The sequence below is a fragment of the Suricata suricatta genome, chromosome 4 (genome assembly GCF_006229205.1).
Source record: "Suricata suricatta isolate VVHF042 chromosome 4, meerkat_22Aug2017_6uvM2_HiC, whole genome shotgun sequence".
In the NCBI taxonomy this organism is placed as follows: domain Eukaryota; kingdom Metazoa; phylum Chordata; class Mammalia; order Carnivora; family Herpestidae; genus Suricata; species Suricata suricatta.
The window spans coordinates 98,050,857-98,059,428 of record NC_043703.1 but is presented as its reverse complement, the minus strand read 5'-3'; positions in this window follow the sequence as shown (position 1 = coordinate 98,059,428).

Genomic DNA, 8,572 nt, shown 5'->3' with positions numbered 1-8,572 from the left:
CAGGTCTAAAACAGAAAAAAGAAATCCTTTCTCTGGCTACTTCTCAGAAAGATTCTTTACATGCTAATTTTTCACTTTCATTTAGGGAAAAGAATGAACAAAGAAGTGAATATATTCATTCAGCAATTATAGTCATTATGCAAACTCATAAATTTCAAATCTTTAGAGCTTCTCAGTTTAGTCTACTCTATTGTTCATTAATTTGAACGTGATAAAAAAGGAAGCATTGGAATAGGAAAGGAAGACAAGCTGAACATTCAGGTTTGCATTCTAAGTGCTCTGTTCATATTAAAAATGAGGCCAACACCATTTTAAAAATCTTGACTTTGAAAAAAAAATCATCTAAAATAGGTAAGTGGTGAATATTACTAGGAAAACCTTCTTTGTATCAATCCGATATTTTAATGGACACATTTTTCTTGCCTACCTTCAGGCTGTTTTTTTCAAAAATCAAATGTTTCTTCTTATTCCTAATAGGTTGTTATCCTTGTTTTATATTAAAAGCTCATAAACATATTCTACATTAACAATTACATTTTTTCAATTTTTTCTGTTATATTTACAAAAAATAAAATTTATAATATACTGATAAGAAATGCAAGAGATGAAAAGTAGAATGCTAAGAGGAAAAGTAAATATAAGTAACTCTTTTGAGAGTTAAAATGCCCACACTACCCAAAGCCACTACCAGTCCAATGCAATTCCCATCAAAATACCAAAGGCATTCTTAGCATAAATAGAAGAAATAATTCTAAAGTTTCTGTGGAATCACAAAAGACCCAGATGACCAAAACAACCCTAAGGAAAAGAACAAAGCCAGAGCATATCACACTTCCTGGATGTCAAACTATACTATGAAATCTTAGTAACTGAAACAGTACAGTACTTTTGAAAACACACATCAACCAATGGACAGAACAGAGAGCCCAGTATATATGGTCAACTAATATTCAACAAGGGAGTCAGGAATACCCATGATGTGAAGGATGATCTCCCCTATAAATGATGATGGGAAAATTGAGAAATGCATGGAAAACACTGAAATTAGATCCCTATTTTACACCATTCACAAAAATTAGATCAAAATAGGTAAAAGACCTAAACATAAGACTTGATACTACAAAGCTCTTAGAAGAAAACATAGGAAAGAAACTCATCAACACTGGTCTTGGCAATAACTTTTTGGGTATGATGCCAAAAGCACAAATAACAGTAAAAACAAAAACAACAAATAGGACTACATCAAATGCAAAACTTCTGCATAGCAAAAGAAACAACAAACAAAATGAAAAGACAATAGAATGGAAGAAATTTTTTGCCAACCATCTAGCAGATAAGAGGTTAATATTTGAAATATATAAAGAATAGGTTAATTTAATAACAGGAAAACAAACCATCTAATTAAAAACAGAAGAACTAAATAAAAAATTCTCCAAAGAGGACATCAAAATGGCTCAGATACATATGGAAAGATGACCACGGTTACTAATCATCAGGGAAATAAAAATCAAAACCATGATGATGTACCACCTCACACTTGTTAAAATGGCTATCATAAAGAAGACAAGAGATAACAGGTGCTGATGAGGATGTGGTGAAAAAGGAGTCCTTAAACATTGTTGGTGGAAATGTACATTGGCCAACCCCTATGGAAAATAATATGGAGGTTCCTCAAAAGATAAAAAATAAGATCTACCATATAATCCAGCAATTCAATTTCTAAGTATAAAGAAACAAGCAAATGAGCAAAGAGGAAAGGGAGAGAGAGAAAGGCAGAGAGAGAGAGAGAGAGAGAGAGAGAGAGAGGCAAATCAAGAAACATACTCTTAACAATAGAGGACAAACTGATGGTTACCAAAAGAGAGGTGAGTGGGAGGGTTGATGAAATAGGCACTTGTTGGAAGCCATTTTCTGAACTCACTAAGTTGAGAAAAACACCTTGTTAGGTAAGTGGGTTTGCAAGACCTCCCACCGTCAGATGGTCTTTGATGTCTACCCCCCACTCAATTATTTTTGTTTGAGCACCAACCCCCAAAGTGCCTTGTTGACTGATATCAGGAGTGACTTGCCCCCTTAGCCTAAAATATGCTATTTGTACCTTGTGAAGGAACTTATCACAGGAATTTCTTCTTTTGTGATTATAGGAGCACACATTACATTTCCTGAGAAACCTGTTTTTCTTCCCCTCAAGAAAACAGGCTATTGACCTCTGCTCACAAAAGAACTATGCTAAAAACATTGCCTTGTATTTGAATGTACCTTCCTTTCCCATGTGAGAAGCATCTAGTCACCTACATCAGTCACTATTGATAAAGATTATGCATGAGTCTTCTACCAATCTATGTTCTGAAATTTTTACATACCAAACAATTTGTCATCAGAAACCATTGTCTAAGGCAATTGCTGCTTCTGTGTTGTACCCCATACATTTTTCCATAAATAAAGCCGGCCTGGTGATCGGAAAGAAGCCCAGGTTCTCTCACTCCCTCTTGCTGACAGTGTCCACCCTTCACAGAGCCCTTACCTGCTGGAGCTGGACTTCAGCAGGTGATGGGGATTAAGGAGAGCACTTGTGATGAGCAACAGGTGATGTATAGAAGTGCTGAACCACAATATTATACATCTGAAACTAATAATACACTGTATTTTAAATAAAAACTTTATAAAGTCAGGGTTTTTTTTGTTTTCTCTGTTATTTATTTATTTATTTATTTGGGGGGAGGGAGCATGGGTGGGGGAGGTGTTGAGAGAGAATCTGAATCAGGGTTCTGCTCATTTTTAAGTCAAATTATTTTTCATGGTGTTGACTTGTATACATACCTTATATATTTTGAATACTAGCCTTTTATGAGATATGTCATTTGCAAATGTCTTCTCCTATTTGGTAGTCTGTCTTTTAGTCTTGTTGATTATTTCCTTTGCTTTGCAGAAGATTTTTACTTTGAGGTGGTTCCAATAGTTTATTTTAGATTTTAGATTTTGTTTGCCTTGTCCCCAGAGACATATCTAGGAAAATGTTGTGAAAGTTGATGTCAAAGACACTACTGCTTGTGGACTCTTCTGGGATTTTTATGGTTTTGGGATGTCACATTTAGATCTTTAATCCATATTGAGTTCACTTTGTGTATAGTGCAAGAAAGTGGCCCAATTTCATTCTTTTGCAGGTAGCTGTCTAGTTTTCCCAACACTATTTGTTGAAGAGACTGTCATTTTCCCATTACATATTCTTGCCTCCTTTGTCAAAGATTAATTGACCATATATTTGGGTTTATTTCTAGGCTCTCTATTCTGTTCCATTGATCTCTGTGTCTATTTTTGTGCCAAACCATATTGTTTTGATTACTGCAGATTTGTAGTGTATCTTGAATTCTGAGATGGTGATACCTCCAATTTTATTCTTCGTTTTCAAGATTGCTTTGGCTATTTAGGTTTTTTTGTGGTTGAACATAAATTATTTGTTCTAGTACTGTGAGAAATGCCATTGGTATTTTGATAGGGATTGCATTGAGTCTGTAGACTGCTTTGGGTAGTATGGACATTTTAATAATTGTTTTTCCAGTGCATGAGCATAGGATATCCTTCTACTTGCTTGGGTCCTCTTCAATTTCTTTAAATCCATGTCTTGTAATTTTAAGAGTACAGAACTTTCACCTCCTTGGTTAAGTTGACTCCTAGGTATTTATTTTTTTCGTGCAATTGTAAATGGTATTGTTCTCTTAATCTCTCTTTTTGCAACTTCATTACTAGTGTATAGAAATGCAACAAATTTCTGTTTATTGATTGTGTATCTTGTGACCTTACTGAATTCATATATCACCTCTGTATCTCTGAGCAGAAATCCAAAGTACATTATATTGATATGTTTAATTTTCATTTATTTTTGCAACAAGCTCTGTTTACTTTGAGAGTTTAAACTTAATCTTAAATCTAATTTTTATAATTTCAGCACTAAGCATAGGATGGGGTGTATGTAGTCCTCAATAAATATTTGGTTCCTCAAACTGAGGTTAAACTAAGAAAGGAATATAGCTGCATAATTCAGCAGAGTGTCTTAAACTACTTTTGGCATTAGTCTCAATGTGCTTTTTTTCTTCTACAGTATTGGATTTTATTCTCATGTTTTTGAATAATCTATATATTTTCTTTTTCTTATTTAATTTTTTGTTTATTTATTTAGTTTTGAAAGAGAGAGTGAGAGTGCAAGCAGGAGAGGGGCACAGAAAGAGGGAAAGAGAAACCTAAGCAGGCTCCACACTGTCAGCATGGAGCTCAATGGAGCTTGAACTCATGAACTGTGAGATCATGACCTGAGTTGGACACTTATCTGACAGAGCCACTCAGATGCCCCTAGTCTACACAGTTTCTATTAGACTTATATATGGAATGGTAATTTAATGTTTTGAAGAACCCTACATATTACAGGAAGTCTTCTGGAAAAAGCCAAGGGGAGTGAAAGGTTCTGGTAAAATGATTTTATGTAGTCACATTGTGTTCTGCCTTTATTATCTATGGTAGCTCTTTTGACCAATATTAGAATCACCTAGGGAACTATTAAAATTGTGACTTACCTCTAGCTGAGAAAAAATAATAAGAAACTTAGAGAATGGGCAATAGAATTCTTGAGACTCCTCATGTAATTCTAATCTGTAGTTAGGCAGGATAACTATTGTGCTAATTTCTCTATTAGAAATTTATATTATGTATATACTTAATTATCACAAGTGCAATTCCATAAAAATATAGATGACTAAAAACATTTATCTAGAATCAAAAACTATCCCTTCAGTATGGTTTTTCAGTTACTAGTAAGGTATATACCAGAGAATCTTCTATAAGCTCTTTTCGATAACTGATAATATTAGGTTAACCTATCTCTGAAGAAGAAGAAGAAGAAGAAGAAGAAGAAGAAGAAGAAGAAGAAGAAGAAGAAGAAGAAGAAGAAGAAGAAGAAGGAGGAGGAGGAGGAGGAGGAGGAGGAGGAGGAGGAGGAGGAGGAGGAGGAGGAGAAAAGGAAAGAAAAGAAATAAAGAAAGAAAAGAAATAAAGAAAGAAAACAATATAGTTGCAAGACTTCTGGCTTTATCCATATTTATTTAAAATGAAGGAGAGAAGGAACAGTCAACAAGGGGAGGTGAAATGTGAAATTAGTCTTTGTAATATCATTCTGGTATCTGATTCCTCAGAGGGCCTGCATACTATTACCGTCCACTATACATAGGTCCTTTAGTCCCAATGGCATTGTTTTCAGTTTCTAAGTTATTTAGGATAGGTTAATTTATCCAGTGGTAACACACCAATCTAAAATTTCAGTAAACTAGTGCCAATAAAACTTTTTCATTATCATCAACCCTGCTGTGCGTCTAAATGATTTTCTAGGATAAATGTTCTCCATACTTACATAGTCAAACATCCAAACTTCTCGGGTGCTATCATTCTACTGCTGAACAATTACACATCCATGGCCTACGTATTTGACATGGTAGAGAACTGTGCATGGAATTTCAATTCCCTCAGCCCAGAGGTAGAGCATATTGATTCTGCTCATTGCCCATTGTATAGTACTGAACACAAGGCTACATGATGCTGTAGGTTATCAGCAATTTCTTCTTCAAATAGTTTGGTTGTTTATTTACAGTTTCTCATTCAATTCTGAATGAATTTTTTCCCTTATAATTGGGAGTTTCTTAGTCATCAGCTTTCATTTAATGCATTTAATTCTATTTATTTGATGTTGAGACTTTGTCTTACAAATAAAAATGTCAATTTTGCTTCATACAAATTGATATCCTATCAATTGAATAGATTGAAGTAAAATAAGAAAAAAATAAATGGAAAATAACAAAAGTCTACTAGGAACAAAGTATTTAGAAAAGATTAGAGTAAAAGAGCCTAATGTAGATATAACTGTAGCTTGAGAAAGAAGAGATATGTGTTACATTGACTATATTTGAGGAAACAATATAGACTAAATAAATATATCGGCTCACAGATTCAAAAAGAACCTTAACCATAAGCAAATGAAAAACACTGCAGATAAGCACAGGGTAATAAAACCACTAAAAGTGAAACAAGACAAAAATCAAAGCCATACTCAAAACTCTGCTGAGAAAAAAACACAATGCTCTGCAAAGATGATCAAAAGATTGACAAACAAAGTTTATAAAGGTCAGAAAACAATGGAATAAGAACACTGTAAAAATAATATAACTAAGCCAACTTAGAAGTTTATGCTGAGAAAAAAAATTCTTTTGAAATAAAGTGATATGAAAACTTATTCAGACCAAAAACAAAGAAATAAAATTCTAGACAACATCAGCAGCAGACTTTCACTAGAAAAAATACAGTAGAAATTTCTTCAGACAAAAGGAAAATGATTGCAGAAAGGTAGGAAAGAATTAAAACCAAAGATAGAATGGATAGGAGTAAACCTAAATTAAGATAGTAGAAACCCAATAATTAAAATGTTTATGCATAAAAATGTTAACAATGCATGCTGTGTTAAGGAATAACTGGAGAAATATGTTCTAAGTTTTGCCATTTTTAGAGACATTTTACAATTAGTAAATTGTGTATGGTTATGAGAAGTCAAAATATATTTTTAAAACTTAAAATATTAATGGATTTATCTACTCAATGAATATTGAATTTATGTAAAACTAGTAAGGAATAAGGAAAAGGGAACAACATTTAATTACTCCAAAAGACAGAATGATTGGAAGAGAAAAAGTATAAAATAGAAAAAAGTATATATAAACTCAAATATATGTTATTATATACTCTCTAAAAATATTAAATATTCACTAAAAGATTATGATTATGAACTGAGTAAATAATATGTGCTGCTTCTCTGACACATCTTTCATATGAGTATGCTACATGTTTGAAAATAAAAGAATTTTAAAATATACTATGAAAACAATAATTAAAAGAAAATTGGCTAGTTATACTAATATCAAACAGTATAGAAAGGTTCAATCTATCAGGTACATATACTGATTGTAAACATGTATGCCTCTGGTGGCTTATTTATTTATTTTTATTTTTTTGTTTATTAAGTAGGCTCTATGCCCAGCGTGGAGCCCAATGTGGAGCTCTCACTCACGACCATGAGATCAAAACCTGAGCCAAGATCAAGAGTCAGACACTTAACCAACTGAGTTGCCCAGGCACCCCTACCTCTGGTAGTTTAATATAGACAAATAATATTTTAAATAAATAAAATAAAAATAATAGTCACACCTATAATCAATGTGGGAGATATTAAATTGCCTATCTTATAAACCTTGTATAAGCAAACAAAGATGCCAAAAGCATGTAGAAAATATGAAAAGCACAAATAAAAATGTGTGTAATCATGTAAAACACCTATCCAAAAAGACAAAAATATGTTTACTTCAAAAGAACATTAGTCATATATTTTTCATGTGATAGGCATGATCTGCAGGTATCATGTGATAATTCTCAGGATTTTCTCCTTGATTTCATCACTTCGTTGTTCTAGATTTTTTTTTCCTTTTATTTTCTAACTATGTTGTATAATAATGTAGAGGCTCTATATTATGCAGTCTTCCACCAGAGGAGGCCCACTCTTTCCTTCTCAAGGTAGACAGAATGTTAAGCAAATCAATTTAATCCTATCTTGGAAGGTGTCCAGTGGAGACAGGAGTTCAGTTGTAGGAAGACTCACAGTCCAATCCTCAGGGCACGGTTTCCAAAGTTTTCAATTTAGAATTTAGTGCATTCACCAGAAGTACTTTTCTGGGACACCTAGGCTCTATCTCTTCACCACCAGGATACTTCAAAAAACTCTCCTCTGCTTTTCAGAATATTACAGCTAAAACTTGCCTCCTACTCTACCCAGATTCAGATTTGGCTATTGTCTTGAAGAATAAATTGACAGTAGATTTGAAGCCATTCAAGTGTCCAAAGTTGTCTCTGTAGCCCAGGAGTCAGCAAACGAGCCTCTGGGCCTAATCTAGTCTGACTTTTTCTATAGCCTAGGGGCTATCAAAAGAACATTTTATAAATGTAAAATTACATAAAATTAAAATGTCAACATCTGTAAAGTTTTATTGGAACAGAGCTACACCCATTCATTTGTTTACTATCTAGGGCTACGTTTGCCATAAGGGCAGAATTGAGCATTTCCCATAGAGACTGTATAGCACCAAAATTGAAAATATTTACTCTGGTTCTTGGCAGGAAAAAACAAATGTCATCCCCTGCTCTAGTTTATAAGACCAATGAAAGTTCTGGCAGTTTCTGTGTCCCCTAGCAGTGGTCCTCTGCCTAGGCAAAGCCAAGATTTTCATTGAAAGCTTACATAAAAAATATATATATAGTGTTAGATTGTAAGTTTGTCACCTGCAGTCCTCTCTCTCCAAAATCTTTAACCTTCATATGCTTTTTCTTTAAGAATTCTCTAATTTAAATGAACAAATATATTTTTTCTATTTTATGTACCTTTTGCTATTTTATCTAGTTTTTCTTGACAGGAGCAATCACATACCACAAACTACTCCATTCTATTTGCAAGTGGAAGACAACCATTAATTTTCAAAATTGACGTATT